This window comes from Oryctolagus cuniculus, chromosome 6 (genome assembly GCF_964237555.1).
Source record: "Oryctolagus cuniculus chromosome 6, mOryCun1.1, whole genome shotgun sequence".
Classification (NCBI taxonomy): Eukaryota; Metazoa; Chordata; class Mammalia; order Lagomorpha; family Leporidae; genus Oryctolagus; species Oryctolagus cuniculus.
The window spans coordinates 150,928,033-150,954,708 of record NC_091437.1 but is presented as its reverse complement, the minus strand read 5'-3'; the positions used below and the strand labels follow the sequence as shown (position 1 = coordinate 150,954,708).

Here is a 26,676-nt window from a genome sequence, read left to right as displayed (position 1 = left end):
ACACACTGCATGGATATGTACAGACAGTATATGCAAACACACACACACAATGCAGCTGACCAGAGATATTTAAAAAAAAACCCAAACTGCTTCTGAATTAAGTATGTAGCCTTTTTTCTCCTTGTCCTTCTTCCCTACCATTTATCTGGTGCAGCACAGATTCCTGAGTCACATGGGATGTCCATGTTTAATTCTTAAGGAAACTGTTGAGTCATTTTCCCAAGTGTTTATATCATTTAGCCAGCAGTGGAAGAGAATCAGACTTTCCGTACTCTAGTCAACACCTGGTATGAGCAGTCTTTTTTGTTGTGCTTTTAAAAAAGAATTTCTGTCATTTGTTTTTAAGATTTATTTATTTAATTAAAGGCAGAGCGATGGAGAGGTGTGAGGAGTTGGAGAGGGACAGTGAGAGATAGAGACTGATCTTCTATCTGCTGGTTTACCCTCCACATACCTGCAACAGCCATGGCTGGAGCCATGAACTCTATTCGGGTCTTCCACATGGGTGGCAGGACCTAAATTCTTGAGCCATCATCTATTGATGATGGAGGAGTGTTAGCAGGCAGTTGTACAGGAAACAGAGGAGCTGGGACTCAAACCAGGGTCTCCCACACAGGGTGTGGACATCCACGTGGCAACTTAACCCACTGTGCCACTGCGCCACCATGCCTGTCTCCAAATTTTAGTCATTCTAATTGGTGTGTATGTCATTATTTTAACCTGTATATTTTTTTTAAAAAATATGCTGCATTACTTTTTTTTAAGATGTATTTATTTGAAAAGCAGAGTTAGAGAGAGAGAGAGAGAGAGAGAGAGAGAGAGAGAGAGGGAGAGAGAGAGAGAGGCAGAGAGACAGAGATCTTCCATCTGCTGGTTCACTCCTTAGATGGCTGCAATGGTTGGGCCAGGCCGGAGCCAGGAGCTTCTTCTGGGTCTCCCACATGGGTGCAGGGCTCCAAGCACCTGGGCCATCTTCTGCTGCTTTCCCAGAAGCATTAGCAGGGAGCCAGATTGGAAGTGAAGCACCCAGGACCCGAACTAGTACCCACATGGGATGCCAGTGTTGCAGGCGGCGGCTCAACCTGCTGTGCCACAGCGGCGGCCCCTGATCTGTGTCTCTAAGGACTAAAGAGGTTGGACGTCTTTACCACGTGCTTGTTCATCACCTACATCATTTCTTTTTTTTTTTTTTTTTTTTTTAAAGATTTTTTTGAGTTTAATGAATATAATAATATGGATGTTTTTACACACTGGAGTTGTATACATTTTCAAGGCCTGAAGAATAAACAACTTTTTAAATATGCCATGTTCACTAATAAACCTTGGAATAATTAAAAAAAAAAGTAGTACCTACATAAGACACTTTACACTAGAATCACAATTGTAATATTTCAGAAGCTAAAATGATTTAAAATTTTTTTCAATATTCAAACACAAAACAGTAAATTTTTACTTACTATATATAGCAAAATTCAAGTATTTTCTTAAATTTACATTTAGCCAACTAGAACATGCTATAAACTGACTTTTATTTTATAACAGCTTTCCTTTTATAAGACTACATTATACAAAATAGTCTAACCCTCTTACTATAGATCACTTAAAGTGGAAAGAACAAACAGTAGACTAAATACCTTGTTAACTAAGTCATCAACAAGTAAAAGGCTGCACACATTAGTAATAAGGCATGTGAAGGTAACTCCCCAAAAGTATTTGAATTCATGTAAACAAAGACTATGCATATATCTTTTAGGGAGAAAAATGTACTATCATAGATAAAACAAACTCAAATGGTTGTGACTTTAAGCCATGTTATTATTTGAATACCACGTAAAACCAAAGGAGGCATTATCTATCATTTTAATAACTGAAAGACGCTACTTATGAAATAAAAGTTGAAACTATTCTGAAACTAATAAAGAAAAGAAATATTTTGAAAATAAACATCCATCCATTTTTTAGAAATAAATATACATACTTAGTTATTTTAAGGTATTGCAGCATAGGAGTATAGTCCTAGCATTGATCATTAACATTCAATCAGTAGTTTTAAAATATTTTTTCCACATTGAGCCTTGGATCTTCTACCTTGTCAACTGCCCAACAACTTTCAAAAGAGTTTTATTTTCCTGCTTTAGTTGTTGATTTTCATCTTCTATGTCATCCAGTTCTCTATTTAACATATCAATTTCTTCCTTGAGTTTTCCAATCATTTCTTCTTTATCTTGCATCAGTCTCACAAGCCTTAGGTTTTCTTGCCTTTCTCTTAGTATTTCCTTTTCAAGTTCTTCAATTTTCTTTTCCAATGCACTACTAGATAGCAGATTACCTGAAGCATTTCCATCCCTGTTATATCTACTGAACCCACTCCTATCTGTTCGTGGATATCGACTTGATCCATCTTCTTCAGAGGCAGCAGCTGTACTTTTGTATCTGCCTGAAACTGTTCTAGATGGTTCCCGTGGCAGATAGGAACCGCCTGGGTCTACTAAGCTGACAGCTTCATTCTGCATTGTGTTCTGTTGTGTGACTGCATCTTCTCGTCTCCGCTCCTTCTGTCCTGCTTCATCGTCGTCATACTCATCTAAGCACTCGGAGGAGCTTCGGGCGAGGTGGCGCGGGGCTGGGAGCGGGTGTCCAGGTGAGCCGAAAGCGCCGAGCGCTCTCCGGACGCGTGCAGGGAGTCCCGGCACACTCGCAGTCCCAAGGCAGTGCCACCTACATCATTTCTTTTAAGAAATGTTCAACTCTTTTTGTCCACTCAAGTATCTTCTCAAAAATTATTTTACTGTTGTTTGGATGGCTTTCTTATTTTTGAACTATGAGAATTTCTTTTATATGCTGGATGTAGCCTTTGATTAGATTTTGACTTGACAATAATGCTTCCCAGTCTGTCACTGATCCTAAGAGTACGTTTCTACTAAGTACGTTTTCAGGAGCAAAAGTCTGAGTTGTGATGAGGTCTAACTTAGAAGTATTATAGAAACAGATCTGTTGGTGCTGTACTTAAATCTTTGACTAAGATTTTTCTGTCTTTTGGCAGTTAATATGGCAAAATACATGAACTGATAAACCTCACTTTGTCAAAATGATACTTTTAAATATCTATTTGTTTAGAATTTCGCCAGCTACGTCTCTGAAGGCTATTGATTCATGGTTTTCTTTTCTTGTAATCACTTTGCCTGGTTTTGATACCAGGGTTCTGTTAGATTGATGAGATACTGGGTAGAATTTTTTCCTCCTCAGTATTCTGCCAAGAGTTTCTGTAGAACTGGTATCTCTTCCTTGAACACTTAGAAGAATTACCATGAAGCTGCCTGTGCCTGGAGTCCTCTTTGTGGAAATGTTTCTAATGACAACTTTGGCTTCTTTAAAAATACACCATGATTCAGGTTATCTATTTCCTCTTCTTAAGGTTTTGTTTGGTTAATTAATTTTTAAAAAAATTTGAGAGAGATAATGAATCTTCCAAATGTTGGTTTGCTTACCAAATGCTCACAACAGCAGGGGCTGACCCAGGCTGCGGTCAGAATGGAACTCAATCCAGGTCTCCCACGGGGGTAGCAGAAACCTAAGTATTGGAGCCATCAACCGCTGCTTCCCAGGGTGCGCATCACCAGGAGGCTGGAATCCTAAGTAGAGCTGGGACGGTAACCCAGGCACTCTGATACAGCATGTGGGTGTCCCAAGTGGTTTCTTAGCCACTGCACCAAATGTCTGCCCCTTGTCTTATATTATTAATTCTTTAAAAATTTATTTGAGGGGCTGGCGTCATGGCATAGTGGGTTAAGTATCTGCCTGCAGTGCTGGCATCCCATAAGGGTGTGGTTGTAGTCCCGGCTGCTTCCCTTCCGATCTAGCTCCCTGCTGTGGCCTGGGAAAGCAGTAGAAGATGGCTCAAGTGCTTGGGTCCCTGCACCCTTGTGGGAGACCTGGAAGAAGCTCCTGGCTCCTGGCTTTGGATCCGCCCAGCTCTGGCCATTGTGGCCATTTGGAGAGTGAAAAAGCAGATGGAAGACCTCTCTCTCTGTGTCTGCCCCTCTGTCTGTAATTCTGCCTTTCAAATAAATAAATAAATCTTTAAAAAAAGTTATTTGACGGCACACACAGAGACACACACACAAACAGACACAGACAAGTTATCTATTTCTGCTTAAGTGAGCTTTGGCAATTTTAACTGTTAAAGGAATTTGTCCATTTCATTTACGTTGTTGATACATAAATTTGTTTATAATAACTTATTATTTTAGTATGTACTGATATAACTTAGAAGTACTTGATATAACTTCTCTCATTTCTAATAGTGGTAATTAGTGTAAACTTTTTGTTTCTTCTTTAAAATTTTTCTCCTCAGTCTGTTAGAGATTTATCAATCGTATTAATCATATTAAGCAATGATTTTTCTAATTTCTTTTCCATTACCTTCCATTCTGTTCCTTATTTTTCCTTTCATCTACTTAACTTTAGTTTTTTTTTTTTTTTTTTTTTTTTTTTAAGATTTATTTACTTATTTGAAAGGCAGAGTTACAGAGAGGCAGAGGCAGAGAGAGAAAGAGAGGTCTTCCATCTGCTGGTTCAGTCCCCAGATGGCCACAATGGCTGGAGCTGTGCCAATCCACAGTCAGGAGCCAGGAGCTTTTTCCAGGTCTCCCATGAATGTGCAGGGGCCCAAGGACTTGGGCCATCTTCTACTGCTTTCCCAGACCATAGCAGAGAGTTGGATTGGAAATGGAGCAGCCGGGACTTGAACTGGTGCCCATATAGGATGCCAGCACTGTAGGCAACGGCTTTACCTGCTATGCCACAGTGCTGGCCCCTAACTTTAGGTTTCATTTGCTCTTGTTTTTTCAGTTTTTAGCTTTGAAACCAAGATGACAAGATTGGAGACCTTCTTTATCCTTGACAAAATTCTTCGGTCAGAAACCACTTTGTTAATTGATACAGTCACTTCAGCCTTCTTTTGATTAATGACAGTATGTTCTTCCATTCTTTTAATCTATTTGCTTTATATCCGACATAATCATATTACAGGAAGCATGTAATTGAGTCTTGTTTCTGTGTCTTTTAGCTGCTAAGCTCAGATCACTTAGACTTTATCACATGGCTGGGTTCAAAGCTTCCATCTTGATACTTGTTTTATCACGTGGCTGGGCTCAAAGCTTCCATCCTGATACTTTGTTTTCTATTTGTCCTGTCTCTTCTTAATTCCCTTTTCCCTCTTTCTTCTTTTTTAATTTTGGCAACTTTTGAATTAACTATTTCTTAGAATTTCATTTTATCTTCTTTGTAGGCTTATTAATTATACTCCTTGTTGTGGTATTTTCGTGTTTTAGTTTACAGCACATATGTTTGACTTATCACAGTCTACCATCAAATGCTATTATTGTACTTCATGTATGGATAAGAAACTTAAAACAGTATAATTCCTTTCTAGCCTTTGAACTACTGTCATACATTTTACTTCTGCATGATATAAACAGTTATTATTTTTGCTTGAAAAATTCAATTACAGATGTTAAAATTGAAAAATATATATTCATAGTTATAATTATTTCTAGTGCTTTTTATTGTGTGTGTGTATATATCCAGGTTTCCATTTGGAATCATTTTCTTTCAAGTTGGATGATTTCCTTTAACGTTTCTTATAATGCAGGTTTGCTTGATTGATAACAATGAATTCCTTCATGTTTTGTTTATCTGAGAGTTTTTACTTTTTTTTTTGCGGGGTACAGAATTCTGGACATCTTTTTTTCTTCCCTTCCAGTGCTTTTCTTTTGTATTGTACCTTGCATTGTTTTTTGAGAAACCTGCTAACTTTATGTTTGATACGTTGTATGTAATTCGTCTCCTCCTACTTCAGTTGCTTTTAAGGATTTTCTCTATCACTTAAGTAATTTGAGTTTAATATGCATTAATGTAGTCTCTTCATATTTCTTGTGCCTGGGATTTGTTGAATTTAGATCTGTAGGTTCATAGTTTTCACAAAGCTTGGAAAAATTTTAATCACTATTGTTTAAATTCTTTCAGGTCTTCTGTCTTCTTGGAGACTTCGATAACACATACACTTGACCCCTTGGTATTGTCCCACAGTTCACTGGTGCTCAGTATCTGCCATAAGAACTGTTTAAATGACCTTGCCTGTGTCACTTCTGGGGCAGTTTTGATTGGTAGATTTTCTTTTTTCTCCAGTATACATTGTATTTTCCTGCTACATGCTGACCATGCCTAATGCAAAAACCCAAGATCTGAAGTGCTCTAAAATCCAAATTGAGTGCAAACATGATAAACTGCGCAAAGTTTCAGACTTTGGAGCATTTTATGCTCAACCAATAGGCCATGCATATATTCCAAACTCCAAAATCTGAAACTCTTCTGGTGCCAAACATTTCATAGAAGAAACATTCAACCTATTCTATGCTTGTCTGACGGGATTCCAAACACTGTGAGATGCTGACTGTCTTCTTACAAACATTCTTGAGTTTTGTTCTGTTAAATGTGGTCCCTGTTACTTCATCAGAAACTTGAGGCCTGCTGATAGTTTTTGGTTGATGTAAGAGACACTTCTATGAATACCACTGTATGCATGCCTTTGGTTCCACTACACATCCCTATCTGTTGAATAAATTATTGAAGGTGCTATTGTTGTGTTAAACGGTAAACATATCTTAAACACAAATGATTCTGCCAAATTTCAGACAGGTTTCATCAGTCAGTACTCCCACTAACAGTTTCTGAGAATGCCTACTTCCCAATATACTCTGCAAAATCAAGTATTATCAAAAGTGTATATCTTTACAAAGGTATGCTTCATTTTCAATTATTTTATAAAATTAAACATTTTATACTTCTATATGCTTACTGCTGATTTGTATTCTGGAACTGCCTATTTATTTATTTGGAAGTCAGAGTTAGAGAAAGGGAGAAGGTGGGAAGGAGGGAGGGAGGGAGGGGGAGAGAGAGAGGGAAAGAGAGAGAGAGAGAGGGAGGGAGGGAGAGAGGGAGGGAGGGAGGGAGAGAGAGAGAGGGAGGGAGGGAGGGAGGGAGGGAGGGAGGGAGGGAGAGAGAAAGAGAGAGAGATATCTCCCATTTGCTGGTTCACTCCCCAAATGGCAGCAACAGCCAGGGTGGGGCCAGGTCAAAGCCAGGACCAAGAGCTTCCTGCAGGGGCCCAAGGACCTGGGCCATCTTTTCTTCTGCTTTCTCAGGTGCATTGGCAGCAAGCTGAATCAGAAATGGAGCAGCAGGGACTCAAGTCAGCTCCCATATGGGATGCTAGCATCATAGGCAGTGGCTTAACCCACTAAGCCACAACGCTGGCCCTGTGTTCTTTGATTTTATAGAATATTAGTTTGTCATTTTCCTACTGAATTTTAATAATTTAGTGCAGGAATTATAATTTCTCTTCCTCAGCTGATAGTTTTTTGACTTTACTCAGGGTATTCTTTTGCTAAAATTTTTATTTACTTATTATAAAATTTTTATGTATTTATTTGAGAGGCAGGAAAAATGAGTGAGCAAGTGAGCTTCCATTTGCTGGTCCACTCCTCAAATGCTGCAATGGCGGCGGGAGTTGGGGGAGGGATGGGGTGGGCGGTGCCAAAGTCAGGAGGCCAGAGTGCGATGGAAGACTCCCACGTGGAGGGCAGGACCAAGCACTTGAACCATCACTGCTGCCTTTCAGAGTTCAAAACAGCAGGAACCTGGAACCAGGAGCCAGAGCTGGGAATCCCAACTAGTGTCTTCCCTGCTGGGCCAAATGCCTGCCCCAATGTAAAACATTTCATGTGGTTCAAGGTATGAATGTCTTCCTGTATGGTTTCTGGATATTTTCTGGATGCACAGACGTATAGGACATTAGCAGGAGTTTATATCCAAAATTCACAATTAATAAGTGAAATAGTCTAGTTTCTTTTTTGTATGAATTAGAATTAGCTAAGTGTTGCTACTTGAGTTTTTATTAACATATGTTGATCAAGGTCTCTGATGGGTAACTTGAGTAAAAAAACACTGAAGATCTAAATTATGTATAAATGCAGTTTGGTAGGAAAAAAATGTCAAAGCATGGGAGATGGAAACAGAGATCTTTCGGGAACCACTGGCTTTAAATCAGTGTTACTTTGCCCATGCCGGCCTCGGGGTTGGGCGAGGAGGGGGAGGGAAGATGTGTAGAGCAGTGGTTATTGTAAGATGCGGTGACTGGCCCCAACCAAATTCCTAAGGCCTGAGCCACCTCTGAAAGCTTCAGCTCCCTCCTCCTCCCACCTGGAGTGACCAATGCACTTACTGCCAGGGTCATAAACACCCTTAGAACAGACTTTGTCCCTTGTCATATACTTTCTTCATATTGTTGCCTAATTGTTTCCCGTAAGCTTGACTTTCCCAAGCAGTTAGCTACTTGAGGGCAGGGCCGTATGTGTCTCACATTACTATACACACACACACATACACACACACGCACACCCATTTATATCTGAACTACCTCAAATTAGGAGAAGAAAGCATACCATTCATTTGCTTGCCCAGGGATGGCACTTGGCCATCATCGGCCTCTCGACAAGAATGAAGCTACCAACAAAGGAAAATGAATTTGGTAGAGCACAAACAGAAGCCCCCGCCACGGCACATACAACTGCGGTCAAGGTCACAGTGCTCTCGTTGCCGCACAGAAGGTCTAACAGATGTGATAGGAGGCAGGGGAGAGCTAACATGCATTGCTCACTCTGTACCCAGCACTGCGCTCAAGGAGCACGTTTAGTGAATCCTCACAAACCTGTATGGGAGGTACTGTTAGTCCCATTTTACAGACGAGAAACTGAGGTTCTGACATACAAAATGACAAGGAAGCAGTGGATTTGAAAGCAGGCCTATCTGAATCACAGCCAGCCCTGGGTGATGCTACACTGCCCGCTGTCGCATCGGCAGAGCAGTTCTCGTGGAAGCTTCGTCCCACGCTGCGGATGCTGACCCTGGAGACCTTGGGAAGAGGAACTGCCTAGGGCCTGCCTTGGTCTTGACTCTGAAGCTCACGTTACTCTCCTGTGCTAGCTGGAGCCTCACCTCCTTACTGCTCTAATCCCTTCTCCCTATGCCTTTAAGTCTCCTTCCATCTGTTCCCAACACGCACCGGCAAAGAAGGAAGAAAAGATTTAAGTCACATGAGAAAAGCCGGTGATGAAAACACGTTTCGCATGATCACTCTTCTGTGTCTGTCCTGGCTCATGTGACTCTCAGGGCCGACTCAGATCTTCCTGTACACCCTCCAAGGTGAACCCAGTACTGCTCCGAGGCCCCCCTTGAACCTGCTGCCCTTGCTGGAATCCGGTGCTGCCCCTCGGCCCTCAGCTTCCACTTGGTTCACATCTGCGTTGGTGCAGTTTCTCACCCTTTGCCCATCTCCCATCTGCTCCCCGCTGAGCATGGTATTTCATTGCTGTATTACCAACAGCTGGCACGCAGCTCAGGCGCAGTGCACAATACGGGAATGAGATGGACTGAATGCAGGTCTGTAGGCCCCTCTCCAGGGCTGGCTATGGAGAAACAGAACTACCGCCAGGATCCCAGCCCCACCTTCAGAGGTGGGGAAAAAAATAAATAAATAAGGACAACCAGCAGACAGCTACCACCTGGGTTTGGTTATTTTCAGGGAGTGGTCGGAGGTCTAAAAACGTGAAGGCTCCTTGAAAGGAAAGGGCACATGACTGATTTATGGGATTTGTGTAAGCCTTTAATGGCAGGGGGGAATGGGCCTGCTGCTTCCATACCCACTCAGGCACTAAAGACTTTGCTTCTGGTTGCTAAATGGTTTTGAACAAATCACCCCTTACACCTACCCAACTCCAATCTCGGCATGTCTGCTACATTATTTGATTATGGGTCTCTGAATGCCGCAAGCTGATCTTTTGCATTTTCCATTATTCTCAACAACTATCCTGGAAATGCTGCGTGGCCTGAAGGTGCTCCCCAGGGCGCCTTGACTGGCTGGAGGAAGCATCAGTAGATTTTTGTCGGAATTCGGTTGTTAAGAGCTGGCAGAACAGATCTCCGCCTGTCATTTGGGCTCCCTTTGATTGTTTTCATTCATTCTGCAAAGCCACTTTCTCTGACCTGTTTAAAAGAGGAAAGGTCACCCACCCCTTTGTCCGCTGACTGAACACTTCTTGTCCAGGAAGGAACAGGGGAGTACTAGGAGACTCTTACCAGGGCACGTGCAATACAAGCGCAGGGCTGTGGCTGGCGGAGAGAAGGCACAAGATGTCGGATGCTGAACACATTTTCCCTCTGCTTCTGTGGAAGTTGGCAATGGAAGAGGTGCAGCAGGCAGGTCATGAGGGCCTTCTGCTGCTGAGACCGACCAAGAGGAAGGCCTATCTGTCGCCAAGTCCAAACATGGAGCTTGCAGCTGGGTCAGCCTTGACATACAGCCCCTTGTTGCTTCTTTTTAGTGTTTTCCACATGTGGGGAGCAACCCGGACTGGACTAAGTTACTGGAATTAAGACTTATTCTATGCATCTGCTCTCCCACAATATGGCGCTGGGAGAGGAGGCAACAGCTTCTACCCAGCTGCCTCTCACCAACTTGACAAGCTGCAGGACCTGCTCCTGATTGGAGGAGAGCAGCGTACTCGGCGTGTGGGTAGCAGAGTTGGGATTGGTGGGAGAGGACTATAAAGGAGGAGAGAGACAACATGCACCAGGAACATCTAAGAGGAACACCTGTGCAGCCCCCGAGAGAGCCGGCCGGCGGTGTGCCGCTCCCCCGCGGAAGTGGGGAATGTGGCAGGGGGAACCGCCCTTCCACGGAGGTGGAAGGGACGGTAGCCAACCCGGGAAGGACCAGCAGCCAACCCGGGAAGGACCAGTAGCCAACCCGGGAAGAACCAGCAGCAAACCCGGGGAGGGCCGAGCAGACGAAAGAACAGCGCAGGGTCCTGTGTCGTTCCTCCACGAAGACGGGGAGCGACATAATGGTGCCGTGACTCGGATATGAAGCCTAGGCAAGGTTTAGTGTCGTTCCTCCATGAAGAGGGGGAGCGACATCCACATGCCGCTTTTAGAACTGGCATTACTTCTGAAACACAGTAGATGAATCCGATTGCTATTTTTTTCTTCCTGTCACTGACTTTTATTAGAGATGCTGCTTCCTATCTTTCAGGCCTCATTGCCAATATACACTCTTACGCTCCAGTTACACGTGGGCTTTTATTGTCTCTTGAACACCAAAATCATTACAGCCCCAGGGCCTTTACACATGCTTTTTTGGGGTTCCTTTGTATTTGTTGAGCTCTTCTCTGCCCTATCCATGCTGATTCCTTCTGGGGCAGCTGAGAGTTCACTTCCTCTGCAGGGCTTTTCCTGACCATTCTTCTTGAACAGGTCTCTTACTCTTTATCACACCAACCAGCTGCCTCCTGCTCACCCTGCCCCATCCTGTCGCTGGGGAGGAAGTCCATGGCATACCCCCTGCACTTCAAACAGATCTCCTGCCTTCTGCCCAGGCCGGCACACTTTCCACTGCTCCAGTCTGCCATCCTTGTGGATGCAGCATGAATGTACAACACAGACTTCTGTTGACCCCAAGCAATTCAAGAAATTCAATTAAAAAATCACTTTCCAAGCATCTGAGATGCTATACTGTTTTTATTTTAGCTTCGCTGCTAAAACATAACACAAAAATCTTCTGAAAAACATAGAACATAGGCATTAAGGTTTATTAAGTGTTTTAAAGAGTTTATTTCTAAAGTTTTCATTATTCCTCTGTGATGCCATCATTACTTTATTTTCAAGAAAAAAAAAGAAACCATTTCTGGATTCTGTTGCATCATTTAGATTCACATGAATTATTCTAAATTTCTTAATTTCCAAGCAACAGATTAAATTCTTCAATTTCTTCCAAAATAGCTAAGGGGAAAATCCCTGATGATCTGAGCTGACAATTCCTTAATCAGGAAAAGACTTTAAAGGCTAATCACCAGAAAAGTTACAATTTACAGGAAAGAAAGGGGAAATGCTGACAGATTGCACAACAGCCCATGAAAGAAGCATGGTTTATTAATTGAATGGCACACTCATGCTGACAACTTTATCAAGAATTCCTAGTGACATCATAAAATGTGTTAGAGCAAATGAAATGTTTTTATTGTGTTTCTTTTTCAAAGTCCAAGGTGAAAAAAGATTTCCTTCTTTGGAAATTTCATGGGAAAATGAAGCATCAAAAACGTGTGTGCTTTTTATCACACTTCTCTAAAGATTCTGGCTTTCAAATGGAACAAAGGTCTGAGCTACAGGGACTTCCTCAGGTCTAATTCCACCCAGAATTGAGAACACTCCTTCTCTTCATGGTTTCTATCATCTGTTAGAAGAAGAGCACACTATCTGCTTTGGCTTTCAGCTATGGCTGCACGGATCACAGTCCTCTGCTAGGAGACAATGACAAATGCCAAGGTAGGGGCCCCAGAACATCTTCTCCCAAGCTATACAAAGACAACGCAGAAGCAGTAACTGCTGACTGTAACTTTGACCCCCGATTTATCTGATCAAATCGATTCAGCTTCACCAGTCGTAATTACCGAACATAAAAAGTGAGCTCACCTGAGCATTGGGCTTTCCCCCTTGTAGCCTACGTGTCTTCATCAATAAGCCATATTCTTTATTGGTGTTTTATTATAAGTGATGACAAACAGCAGGCATTTCATAAACAGACCTCGTTAATCATTACGCTGCAGCCCAGCAGCAGGTGGCATGCAAACGTTGTATTCTTCAGTAAATGAGCATGGGGACAACATGAGCTCCCAGGAGACAGAGAGAACGCACAGGGCCAGCCCAAACAGTCCTTACAGTTCGTCTTGAGCACCTGCTATTAGAACTGGACTGGCCGGGAGAGTGAGAAAATGACACAAAATGGATGAGATACAGCAGACTAACCAAAGGTCTGGAAACTGGGGATTTAAATGTAATTCTGGAAATCTGAAGTAAAATTGTAAGTGAACCGGTCTTTATTTTGGAAAACATCCTGAATATCCAAAACAGAAAGCTATTACATATTTCCATCGCATATAATAGCAATCACTATTGGGCACTGATCCAAGCACTCTCTACACACGACTCCTTTTCCGGCCCCCTAGCAAACTTAGAATGTTCCAGTTCTCATTTTAGGGATTAAAAAAGAAAACACACACACACACACACAAGGAACAAAACATGGATCCAAGTCGTCTGCTAGGAGACAATGACAAATGCCAAGGTAGGGTCCCCGCAACATCTTCTCCCAAGCTCGACAAAGACTTCTCCCAGGTGGTGAGCGGACAGTGGGCTCCAGGCTCCAGTCCGCATTCTGTATCTTCTCCACCTGGACATATTTGGACTTTTCCCCTACGTGTCCTTAAGGGCCCCAGCAAAAATGTTTCAAGTGTTTTCTGATGCTCCATCCCACTAATGACACAAACGATTAGCGTTTCCCCAAAGCAAGATGCCACCCATCGCTTCTGCTGAAGCGCACCTCATTCCGCCGCAGCGTCTCTGTTGATGAGAGTCCCACCTACGACAGTAGCGAGAAGAAACTGCCTTCCAAACCTGCCTGTTTCACCATCTTTTTGAGGTTCTCACAGCTTCCACATTTCCTCCTTAAAAACCTTTTCACCACAGACTGGTGCTTCTTGTTTTGACAATCCAATCTTATTAGCTCATGTTCTAGCCCCATGGAGGCCTTGCTCAATCCTCTGAAATTTCAGACCTTCCGAAGCTACTAAAAACTTCGTGATTGAGAAGTCCACGACCTCAAGCGAAACCGGAGTCATGGGAATTGGAGCAAATTAATAAAATATTTCTATGGTAAAGTGAAACAGTGATGACAATGGAATGAATGACTAATATTCACATATGACTTCTGAGTTCAAACTCCCAAAGTATTTAATGAAGCCCTGTACACTGATTACACTTCCCACACAGTAATAACCACACTCCGTGTTTTCAAGGCACAGTCCGCTCACGGACTGCTGCTGCACACCGAACTCACGTTATCAAGCTCAAATTGCCCTCAAGTGGTTGGCAGGTGGTAAGAGAAACACATTTCTCCTTCCAGCTTCACAATCAAGAAATGCTACAAGGGGCGAAGAACTTGACCTGGGGCACACTTCACCAACTGAGGCACACTCCCCTGACCGATGGTAGGTGGGGAGGGAGGGCGGGCTATGCAGTTTGAAATGAAAGGGGCCAGCAATCGGCTTCCCCAGGAAAGTGATTTGCAAATACTTTTGAGCACTTTACCTTTGTATCCTGTGGCCTCATGACTCAATTTTCAACTCTGTGGAAGTGAAACAGGTATTTTATTTCCTCTCTACATCTCTGCACTCCCTTCCCCAAATACTGGCCAAAACCTCAAATCTATCAGCAGCTAAAAGTAGATGACTAAGGGCCAGGCCAGAGGGTCAAACTTTGGGTTGCTGTTTAGCCTGTATTGCTGGTAGTAACCAGAACAGCGTAAAATACCACCAAAAAAAAAAAAAAAAAGGTCAAAGGAAAAAGGCTTTTCTGACTCAGGAAAACCAGCAGGCGAGGATAATTTTCAACTATGTGATTTTTAAAGAAATGCCATAAAGTAGGTTTTACTTAGGATTTTTCATCTTCAACCAGGGAGCAAACGCCTGAGACTCGGTAATTTGCATTTTGTTGAAATTAGGGCAGGGGGTATAATGAGAAGAATTTTCCCTTTTCATTTGGGATTATATTGTAGGGAAAATGGCACTCGGCTCTAAGAGAAGATTCATAAACTCCCACGCCTCTGAGGGCAGGAAATGAACGCGAAGAAAGAAAGGGGGCCAGGTGGGGCCTATAGCAAAGTATAGGGGCCAAGGAGGCACTGCTACTCACTCAGGCGAGGAAGACCCAGTGCTGTCGGACCTGACATTCAAATCAAATAATAGAAAAAGAACTTGGAAGTGCTGAATGTTATGCGAAACCTCCCAATTTTTGTATGTTGTAACAAGCTGACATACATACATACGACTGCCAAAGCAAACACATCTGGGGTCTGGATGCAGCTCAGGGAGTGCTCGTGTCTGACCTCTCTAACCACAGCAATGGGCTTTAACTCTTAAGCAGTTGAAAGGAAACAAGAGCCGACACATCCTCCAAGGAGTAAATTACACAGCTGCTTGGCAGAGAGGTCCTTCAGATCTCTACTCTGTGGGGTTTTAGAGAGAGGTCCAGGAACTGCATGAGTTTCTTCCACTAACAATGTCAAGTCTGCAACTCTGTAGCTGCCGACTGGACAGAGGGGGCATCCTGAGATGTCTTGGGCAAGCTAGGGAAGGAGCTTAGCCAGGGAGATGAGATGTTCAATGGCGGGACTAACAGATTCTGAGCTGGAGCTCATGCCAACTATTAACATTCTAGGTTTGTTCTCTGACTAGAGACAAATGAGCCTGAGACACATGTCAACCAAGGTCTTCCAAGTGGCAGCTCAACAGGACCAATGGAAAAATTCATCATCTTCCTCTTCTGATCAGACAACACAATATGAAACAGGCATGCGATGGCTGCCTGGCTGCCTGTCAATCTTCCTCATCATACAGTAGGTATCTCGCCATATGCTATGCTTTAGGTATCTTGCCAGACTGCTCGTAGGTTTCTAAACACAGCCATGGCACATGGAATTGGAAGGAAGGGGGCCTATATTTTTTATACAAGCTAGTTTCCGGTCTCTGGCTATGGAGCTCGAAATGACTTCCCACTGAATTCTGCCACAAGCCAAGAATTCTCAACGCCCAAAGAGAGGTAGCGAAGACAAATGCTGGACTCATCCCTGTACGTTAAGTGACAGAGTTGATTTATCTGTCCTCACTGGCTGGTGGCTCCCATCTTGAAACATGCTGTGTTACCCAATGGCATAATACGATAATGGTACTAAATATCCAACCTTTACAAACTGCTTACTGTATGAAAGCCAGGTTCAGCTCTAAGTGCTTCACATATATCAGTTTATTTATTCCCCACAGGACCCTAAGGATATAGGCACTATTATCATTCCCATTTTACAGATGTGGAAATCGAAGCCCAAAGAGGTGAAGTATTTGCCCAAGGTCACACTGTTAGCAACTGGTAAGGCAGAAAGGCAAATCTAGAGGAGCCAGGCTCCAGGACCTGTGGAGAGACCCAGAAGCAGCTCCTGGCTCTTGGCCATTGTGGCTATTTTGAAAGAGAACCACAGAATGGGAAATTCTGTCTCTTCCTCCTCTCTCTCTGCCTTTCAAAGAAATAAATAGGCGTCAGCATCCGATATGGGTGCCAGTTCGTGTCCTTCTCTCCCAATCTAGCTCTCCGCTGGTGGCCTGTGAAGGTGGTGGAGGATGGTCCTAGTGCTTGGGCCCCTGCACCTATGTGGGAGACCCCCTGGCTCTGGCCTGGCCCAGCTCCAGCTGTTGTGGCCAGCTGGGGAGTAGACCAGTGGATGGAAGACCTCATTCTCTCTCTCTCTCTCTCTCTCTCTCTCTCTCTCTGTAGCTCTGCCTCTCAAATAAATAAATAAAATCTAATAAATAAATTAAAACATACACACCTGGTTTCAAAAGATCTAGTACAAGAAAATTAATGTAAAATATTTCATTAAAAAGAATGTATATATCAAAGCCCAATGTTATAATTTCAGAAAGAAATTACAGGGCCACAGGTATATGACTGCATCTAGACTCCTAAACTAGGTGAGCATTCCCATTTTAACCTTCATTTATTTCGGATCTGCTTCTTTTAAACTATACACTTCTTGCTGAGTAAGCCTATTCCCTCCCCCACACCATATGCTAACACCACCCAAACCTGTGTCTCTTTTCCTACCCCTCCAGAGCTGCAGGTCTGATTTTCTAACTGCTGTTAAGATATCCCTGCCTGACACAAGCAATCGAAGGTTAACATTCCCAGAGTGAAGTTTCCCCTACTCCATCTCCTCTCTTCCAGAGTGAAGGTTCATTTATTACTACAGCTTAAAGTGAGCCATTGGTGTTAGACAAATCCATGTTCAAAAATCCTAGGAAGACACTGATGAGCTGTATGACCTTGGGATCCTGGGGGTTTAGGTTTCTACAGTAGTAAAAATGGCAATGACACAACTTACTCTGTATGACTGTCATGATGACTAAATCAATTAAGGTATGACATTGCTCAGCTCAGTGCCTGGGATATAATCCAGCTTGCAGTAAAAGCAGTACCTTTTATTATTCTGTCCCAGTTAACCCAATATCACACATCCATCCGACCTCCCAAGCAGTACTCAAAGTCTTTGGTCACATCTGAAGCTCAACCCACTCCCTCTTTTTAAAATACTTTTAAGGATTTATTTACTTATTTTGAAAGAGTCAGAGAAAGAAAGAAAGAGAGAGAGAGAGAGAGAGAGAGAGAGAGAGAGAGAACTCTTCTATCTGCTGGTACACTCCTCACATGGCTTTAATAGCCAGGGCTAGGCCAGACCAAAGACAGGAGCCAGGAGCTTCATCCAGATCTCCCACATGGGTACAGAGGCCAAAGAACTCAGGCCATCTTCTGCAACTTTTCCCAGGCCATTAGCAGGGAGCTGGATTGGAAGTGGAGCATCTGGGACATGAACCAGCGCCCATATGGGATGCCTGTATCACAGGTGGCAGCTCTATCGCCTATGCCACAATACTGGCTCAACCCTACGCCACCTTGATTCAAGTGGTCCCTGTAGCTTGTAAATTCAGCTCTAAAACTCCCAGTGTGATCCCCCTTGCCACTTCTATTGCCACTGCCTTCATTCAGGCCCTCATCTTTCTCTACTGTAACCACTTGCTAGCTGGTCCTTGTCCAGGTCTCTATATTCAGTCCATACAGGAACACTACATATCTTTCCTTAAACCCATGCCAATCATATCATTTCTCTGCCCATGACCCTTCATTGGCTTTCATAGGTAAAGTCTACATTTATACCTACTGGCTACTATCATTTATGCTAAATATCTTGCCAGGCTCTTTCTGTGTGGCATCGATTCAATTCCCACAATGCCAATGAAAGAATATAATTGTCTTTGTTTTACAGATTGCTTTAAAAAATGAGGCTAAGCATTAGCCACTCTTGGAAGTCTAACTGGTCTAAACCAGTTAGAGATTAGAATTCAAACCAGGGTTGACTCTAGCCTGTACATCTGTCCGTTCAATGAATGCCTATCTTACGTAGAATAAACTCAAACACAAGATGAAAATCTCATGGAAGAAAAAGCCAGCCTGATAATCTCTTAAAAAGGTCAAGCACAGCCAGTATCTCTTTAAACAGCAGAAAGAATGTTGCTCCTTTGGCCAGTGCAAGAAGTAGGTGACACGCATCTTAGGGCCATGCTATAGGTACAAAACATTTTTTCTTTTGAAAAAAATTTTTTTTGAAAAGTAGAGAGAGACACACACACAGAGAAAGAGAAAGACAGAGAAAGACAGAGACAGCAGAGAGAGAGAGAGAGAGAGAGAGAATCTTCTTGTCCTCTGGTTCCCTCTCGACATGTCTGGGAGCTGGGAACTCAGTCTGGGTCTTGCAGGTGGCTGGCAGGGACTTTATCACTTGAGCCATCACCTGCTGCCTTCCCGAGTGCACAGGTGCAGGAAGATGGAATTGGGAGCAGAGCTGAGACTTGAACCCGGACATCTGCTATGGGATGCAGGTGACCCGAGCAGCGTCTTAACTACGGCACCAAATGCCTACTCCAACACACAAAAAATTCTCACTTGATGCAATCAAGTTTTCTACTACGAGTGCAATGAGGAGGTTGAGGCCAGCTGAGGGAACAGCAGGCTCACTTCTCTGAGTTCATGCATGTGGGGAGCAACCCGGACTAGACTGAGTTACTGGAATTAAGACTTATTCTATGCATCTGCTCTCCCACAATGTGGCGCTGGGAGAGAGGTAAACAGCTTCCGCACAGCTGCCTCCAGTTCAACCAATAAACTGTAGGACTTGCTCCTGATTGGAGGAGAGCAGCGTACTCGGCGTGTGGGCAGCCGAGTTAGGATTGGCGGAGGAGGACTATAAAGGAGGAGAGAGACGGCATGCACCAGGAACATCTAAGGGGAACATCTAGCTGAAGGAACACCTGTGCAGCCCCTGAGAAGAGCCGGCCGGCGGTGTGCCGCTCCCCTGCGGAAGTGGGGAATGTGGCCAGGGGGAACTGCCCTTCCACGGAGGTGGAAGGGATAGTAGCCAACCCGGGAAGAACCAGCAGCAAACCCGGGGAGGGCCGAGCAGACGAAAGAATAGCGCAGGGTCCTGTGTCGTTCCTCCACGAAGAGGGGGAGCGACATAATGGTGCCGTGACTCGGATATGAAGCCTAGGCAGGGCTTAGTGTCGTTCCTCCACGAAGAGGGGGAGCGACATAATGGTGCCGTGACTCGGATATGAAGCCTAGGCAGGGCTTAGTGTCGTTCCTCCACGAAGAGGGGGAGCGACAATGCACACTGTGGACATGGCGGGCAGTCATGCACACTGTGGACATGGCGGGCAGTCACGCACACTGTGGACATGGCGGACAGTCATGCACACTGTGGACATGGCGGGCAGTCACGCACACTGTGGACATGGCGGGCATTCATGCACACTGTGGACATGGCGGACAGTCATGCACACTGTGGACATGGTGGACAGTCACGCACACTGTGGACATGGCGGGCAGTCATGCACACTGTGGACATGGCGGACAGTCATGAATACTGTGGACATGGTGGACAGTCACGCACACTGTGGACATGGCGGGCAGTCACGCACACTGTGGGCATGGCGGACAGTCATGCACACTGTGGACATGGCGGGCAGTCATGCACACTGTGGACATGGCGGGCAGTCACGCACACTGTGGACATGGCGGACAGTCACGCACACTGTGGACATGGCGGGCAGTCACGCACACTGTGGACATGGCGGGCAGTCATGCACACTGTGGACATGGCGGGCAGTCATGAATACTGTGGACATGGCGGGCAGTCATGCACACTGTGGACATGGCGGGCAGTCATGCACACTGTGGACATGGTGGACAGTCATGCACACTGTGGACATGGCGGGCAGTCATGCACACTGTGGACATGGCGGGCAGTCACGCACACTGTGGAAATGGCGGACAGTCATGCACACTGTGGACATGGCGGGCAGTCACGCACACTGTGGAAATGGACAGTCATGCACACTGTGGACATGGCGGGCAGTCATGCACACTGTGGACATGGCGGGCAGTCACGCACACTGTGGAAATGGCGGACAGAAGAACTTCCTCTATTATTTGAATTTTTTCTGTTTCATTCCCTCTCCATTTTTGCCGAGTATGTACCACTGAATTTTGGCATAGCAGTTGGAATTTATGGCGAGCAGGGTACCTGCAGTGCACCCAAAGCATGCAGGAACAAACTGCTTCTCCTACACAGCTACAGGGGTACAGAGGCCACGCTTCTTTGCATTCTTGACACCCAGTATTGTACTTTGCAACATAATGGGCAGAAAATTTATAAAAGCGATACTGTCTCCCTGTCATCTTACAGTTCAGCTCCTTCAACTGTCACAAGCTTCAAATTAGTTGAGTGTGAGTTAATTAAGCAGATTATCGGGCAGGTCCTAATTTGGTCCTGCAAAACAAACGATCTTATTTTCAACAAGGCTTCCGTCCGGCTTTTCACGTTCTGTACTGCAGTTTGGTCTTGAGCATGCAATCTGACTCCGGGTGTCCAATCAGTTCAGAACAACGTCTTGCAGAGTAAGGAGTCTGATGTTCCCACAGGCTCCTCTGAGTCAAAGCTGAACTACAGGTTCACGGGCGGAGGCAGCTGCTTTGAAAGCTGCCTCATTTTCTGGTCTGCTGTGGTCAGGAACAGGAAATGGAACCTTTGGTATTTTGGTTTTTGATTCTACCCTGCCCTGAAAAAGGACTCAGCAACACCGGGGCTTTAAATGTGGAAAGAGTGAGCACAAAGTGAGCACTTGAAAAGCCTGTGTGAGGGCAGGAGCATGGGCCCCATGTTTACTTGCTTTGTGCCCCAGAAACTCATTTGTGTGGGCATCATGTGTATTCTAACTCTGTGTCCTTTGGAAGTAAAGGCACCAACTCCCTTCTCTGCTCCCAAGTCTTGCAGAGAGGTCAAGTGGAGTCTAAAATTAGGCTATAATCAGCTGGTGGCAAGCACACTCCTACAGTCGCTCGATTCCAGGTCGACACCATAAGTCACACAGAACTGGGCTTGAACACTGGCCCAGGAAACCCCTTCACCCTTCTTTTCCCAGCAACCATTGCCCTCAGCTGTTCGCTTCGTCGAATTCCATCTCAAAATCCGAGTCAAGCACTTAGCACAATGCCTGTTGGAGTCTATGAACTCTAAATAGTTATCTTCATCCTCTTGATTCTCATCCCACAGTGGCCTCAAAGTCAATGCTGAAGTCCTCACCATGACCCGAGAGGCCCTGCGCCGGGCAGCCCTTGGGAGCTTTCTGATCTCATCTCCTCCTTCCTTCCCTCACTTGTTCCACAGCAACCGCCCCTCCAAGTCCGGCACATGCTAGGCTGATGCCCACAGCAGGGGCTTCGCAGGGACTGATTCCTCTAACGTAGCCCTAGTGCTTAGAACAGTGCCTAGCATCTAGGAGACACGAAATAGCTCTGGGTTAAGAAAATAAACTGGCTTATTCAGCAAACTCGGATCTTGAAGGGAACTGGAGCCCACTAACTGCAGAGGTCCTGACATCATGCTTAGGTCTCCTTCCTCGGGAACTGGGACTCTGTCCCTTAACAGATAAGGAAGTGTTCCAAGAGCGTTCCATGATCAGAATCAAACATTCTTCTCCCTCACCCTTTACAGCACTGTGCTGTATGCGGAATTATTTCTCATTTTAGAGGAAAAGGCCAGGTGCTGAGAGGTTAACTTGCCAATTACAAAGCTAGTAAATGACACAAGCTGGACAGAGTGAGCCATTGCCTACTGTTACTCTTAGCCAGAGTTGCGGCTTAGCTCGTCTCTCCATGGCTTACTGTACACGCTCCTGGAAACCAAGCACACAGGCCCGCGATTTTCTTCCGTCCCCTTTCTCACCAGCCTGGGCTGCTGGGCTTTGAGCACAGTTCCCAACCAATCCTGCTCCAGTTATGATGGAGGCGGGCATGCAAAATGGGTCACACAGATTGCTCATTTCAGGGACAAAAAAAAAAATCAACATGGCCCCATTTTTTGTTTTTGTTTTTCACTCTGTAGTCATACATCACAAAAACCAGCTAATCATTGTGACACAAAAATGATTTTTTAAATGATCTTAAAAACTTTAAAAAGCATTTTTATTTATTTGAAAGGCAGAGAGACAAAAACAAAGATCTTCCACCCACTGACTCATTCCCCAAATGCCTGCAACAGCCCGAGGAGGGCCAGGCTGAAGCCAGGAGCAGAAAATTCAGTCCAGGTCCCCCCACGGGTGGCAGGGACAACAACTCGAGCCACCACTGCTGTCTCCCAGGGTGCACATCAGCAGGAAACTGGAAGCAGAAGCAGAGCTGGGACTTAAATGCAGCTCCTCTGATAGGGGATGTGGCATCCTAAGGGGCATCTTAACTGCTGGACCAAACATCTGCCCTGAGATAATTTAATAGTCAGATAACGATAGGATTAGAAGTCAGCGGTCAGCCAGGACATCATTTGGAGCCTACGGCACTGCTGGTTGGTAGGGCGATGAGCCACTCAAGAGGCCACAGAGCCCAGCTGGCTTGTTCTTCCACCCGTGCTTACCTGCTAGTGCCCATCTCTCCTTTAAAACTCATCTCAGGACTCCCTCCTCCAGGAAGCCATTGCAGATCAGCCAGCTTCACCCTCTGTCTCCCCAACTCCCAGGCCAGAGAGGAGGTGAGCTTCCCAGTCTCAAAGGCCCTGGTACTTCCTCCAACACTGCACCTCTTAGCTTTACTGAAACTACTTGTTCCTCTGCCCCCATAGATTGCCAACTTGAGTTCAGGGACAGTGTCCTCCGCATGTCTCCAACCCCAGTGCCTAGTGAGTAATGGCTACTCAACAAATGGATGTTGAATGGGACAGTGCCACACTGCTGAGATATGGCCACCTCTAAGCCATTCATCTGCCTCATCACCTTTGAGCTGGCCTAGGAGGAAAAACAAATGGCATGGTTCTTAAAGTGACCCAGCTTCACTTTAAGAAAATCAAAATTACGTGGTGAGGGCAAGACTTTTCAAACTCCATGACACTCTCTTGTAAGTCACCCATGTGACAGGTCCAGATTGAGTTCCTGGCTCCTGGCTTCAGCCTGGTCAGCCCCGGCTGTTGAAGGCATTTAGAAAGTGAACTAGCGGGTGGAAGATCTCTCTCTGTTGCTCTTTCAAACAAGTAAAATTAAGCTTCAAAAAAAAAAAAAAAAGGGGGGGGGTGGGTTCACTTAAAAAGGTCAAAATCTTTGTAGGTAATGTTATACATATTTTAAATGTTTCCTTTCGTAATGGCTCATTGTCTTAGAGCAAAGGAGTTATCAAACACACGGAGAAAAGAACACCACGTTCCTTGTTACCGGCATCAGCTCTTCATGAGCTGTTCTACCTCGGGTATGCATGCAGATAAATATTTCAGCAACAGGGCAGCCAGCTCGCCGAGCAGCTAAGACCCAGGTTCAGACAGCTGCAACCCGCGTCGGAGGGCCTGGGTTTGCGTCCCAGCTCGGTTCTTGATTCCAGCTTCCTGTTAATGCACCCTGGGAGGCAGCAAGAACTGGGGTCGAGTAGCTGGGCTCCTTCCACTAACACGGGAGACCTGGACTGGGTTCCCGGCTCCTGGCTTTGGCCTGGTTCAGGCCTGGCTGTTACGGAAATTTGGGGAGTGAATCAGATGGGAGTTCTCTTTGTTTTTGAAATAAATTTTACAAAATATTTCAGCAATAAGCGAGGGCGAGGAAGTACATTTTAAGTATCTGAGGAACAGCTGCTATGGGATTATGAAATCGGACTCTCTAATCTTACCCAAAATGTGATCCTACCAATCTGATTAATATTGTACTACCAGGAAGACTATTTTTTTAAATACCCTGCTTATTCGGAAGCAATGTGGACATGAGTTTCAAACCGGTGACAACAAGCCACATACCACAGAGTATTTAAATGAGTCAGAAGTTCCGGGTGGGCCTAAAGTGAAAAAAAAACACAAAAACAAAAAGCAAAAAACAAAAAAACAGCCCAGGCCACAGATGAATTTGATATGCACTCTCCACTAAGAACCACTGGTCCTGTTCAGTGGTATTCCATGGAATTCTTAACAGGAGCCTCCCATGTGAAAGCAGTGTGAGTAAACCCCCCACATCACTTGGCTAACAGGGCACACACAGCACCAGCACTACAAGCTCTGGCTGTGGGTCCCCAGAGCACTCGATTACAAATGCTGGCTCTCACACTGATCGGCTGGCTGGCTGGCTGAGAAAGCTAAACTCAGTGTCTCAGTTTCCTCATCTGTAAAATGGGAGTATTAGTACAAACCTCAGAGGATGGAGTTAACTTCTACAAAGCGTCAGGCAAGCAGTCAGCATGGTTTTGCTCTTCTCTGACTTCCAAGTCTGTGCTTATTCTTCCAAACCAAAGGTTAATATCATGAAGAATATATATGCCCGTTGTAATACATTTCATAACTGCATATTGCATGCAACCCATAAATGTCTGCGAATGCAGCTACTCTGTCCTAGTTTGCACCCTGTCTCATTCAGGAAGGATGAGTGTGCAGAAGCAGGCCTCCACGAACACAAAATCTGGTTGAACAAGGGAAATCATTTGCAGGACTTAAACTAGCCGCACTGGGAACGAGCTGTCTCTCCCACGGAAACCTCAACCAGAGATGACCATGCCGGGGGCGCTTGAGAGAGCACATGAGAGAATTTCTCTTGCAGGGGGAGTGGAAGGACTGGGGAGAGAAGCTCCGGAGATTCTGTGTTTTATGCTTGAAAAGACTGCCAGACAGGAATGTCCTCTGCATTATATTCAGATACTTCCCTTCACTGAAAAGCATGCAAGTATGAGACAGAGGCTGTTAAAACTGGGTGTGTATGTGTGAGTGAACCTGAGGGAGATGTTAATCAGCTCATTGGCTTGAGGAGATCTCAAGTGAAAAGCCCAGGGAGGGATTATAGCGATGTAATTGAGTAAGTGACTGAGTAACTCCATGTCGGCATGAGAAAGAGAATGCTCCTTGCCTGTCTGAAGATACCCTGCATTTTCTATGCAAAATGCTCCATCCGAGGAGCTTGGCTGCCTAAAGGGAAGTCAGTGCAATCCATGTTCCTTTTTATTCTAATTTCAGAATAGAAAAGAACACGGGAAGTCTGGTCCACTTTTGGTCCATGGATGTACATCCTGATCATTTTCTTCCAGGAATAACCAGCCTTGTATTTGTCTCTCCTTAGCAGGTCTCCTCGTGTGTTTGTGTGCGAAAATATGAAGGAGGGCAAGGAAATGTTCTCTCTAGCCTTCTATGAAAGTCACCGTGGCAAAGCCAGCTGAGCCCATCACCTTGCTTTCCTCTCCGGGTACGCTCGCTCTCAACATCTATTCCTATCTTCCTCTCCCTTCTCCCCTCGTGTCTAGTGTATAAGGAGGAAGGACAGAGCAGTCACTGAATATGCCGTGTACACAGGGGAAGGTGAGTGTTCAGGAGCCAAGGACGCAAGCTGTGGAAATGGCAAGCGCCACATTTCATTTAACCCTGGTTTGTGAAATAGAAATAATAACAGTTCCTATTTCAGAGGGCCACAGAAAGATCTCAATGAGATAATTTAAGGCCTCGCATGTAGTCAATGCTCAATAAATGCCAGCTATTATTATTTTAAATTACCACTCAAGGGTTAATTGTTTATAAAAATCAGAATCTTAGCTACGATCTCTAATAATCCTTTCATAAAGAGTAGTTAGTTCTTAGTTCGGAAGGCACAGGGGCTAGGATTATGCAGTAGCTCAGGCTCTTCAGTTGAAGCAGTAACCACCACTAGGTCACAATATGCTTCAATATCATCCAGAATAATATTTCAGTTAATAGAATGCTCAAGGGAGACAGACCAACAAGAGATGCAGTTCTAGAGATGCAGAAAATTGTTACTTGCCTTTACTTTGGGGAAGACAAAAGTCAGGCCCCACCCATCGATCTAGTCATTCCTTCCAACCATTCCCTAATGGAATCTCAGAGACCCATATTGAAAGTTAAGGAATATGGCCGGCGCCGTGGCTCACTAGGCTAATCCTCCACCTGCGGTGCCGGTACTCCAGGTTCCAGTCCCGGTTGAGGCACCGGTTCTGTCCCAGTTGCTCCTCTTCCAGTCCAGCTCTGTGCTGTGGCCCGGGAAGGCAGTAGAGGATGGCCCAAGTCCTTGGGCCCTGCACCCCATGGGAGACCAGGAGAAGCACCTGGCTCCTGGCTTTGGATCAGTGCAGCATGCTGGCCGTAGCGGCCATTTGGGGGTGAACAACGGAAGGACGACCTTTCTCTCTCTCTCTCACTGTCTAGTTCGGCGTGTCAAAAAAAAAAAAAAAAAAAAAAGTTAAGGAATAGGGGTCAATGTTATGGCATGGTGGGTAAAGTCACCACCTGCAGCACTGGCATCCAATATGGCATTGGTTTTGAGTCCCGGCTGCTCAACTTCTGATCCAGCTCTCTGCTAATGCACCTGGGAGGGCGGCGGAAGA

General features: G+C 45.0%; 1 protein-coding gene and 1 pseudogene across 3 annotated transcripts in view; both read right to left on the bottom strand.

Annotated features, from left to right (window-relative positions):
* NSMCE2 (NSE2 (MMS21) homolog, SMC5-SMC6 complex SUMO ligase) overlaps positions 1-26,676 on the bottom strand; it is a 249,982-nt gene that overhangs the window by 36,492 nt on the left and 186,814 nt on the right. The gene's annotated exons all lie outside the window — the stretch shown is intronic.
* LOC138850031 (PRKC apoptosis WT1 regulator protein pseudogene) lies at positions 1,175-13,696 on the bottom strand (annotated as a pseudogene).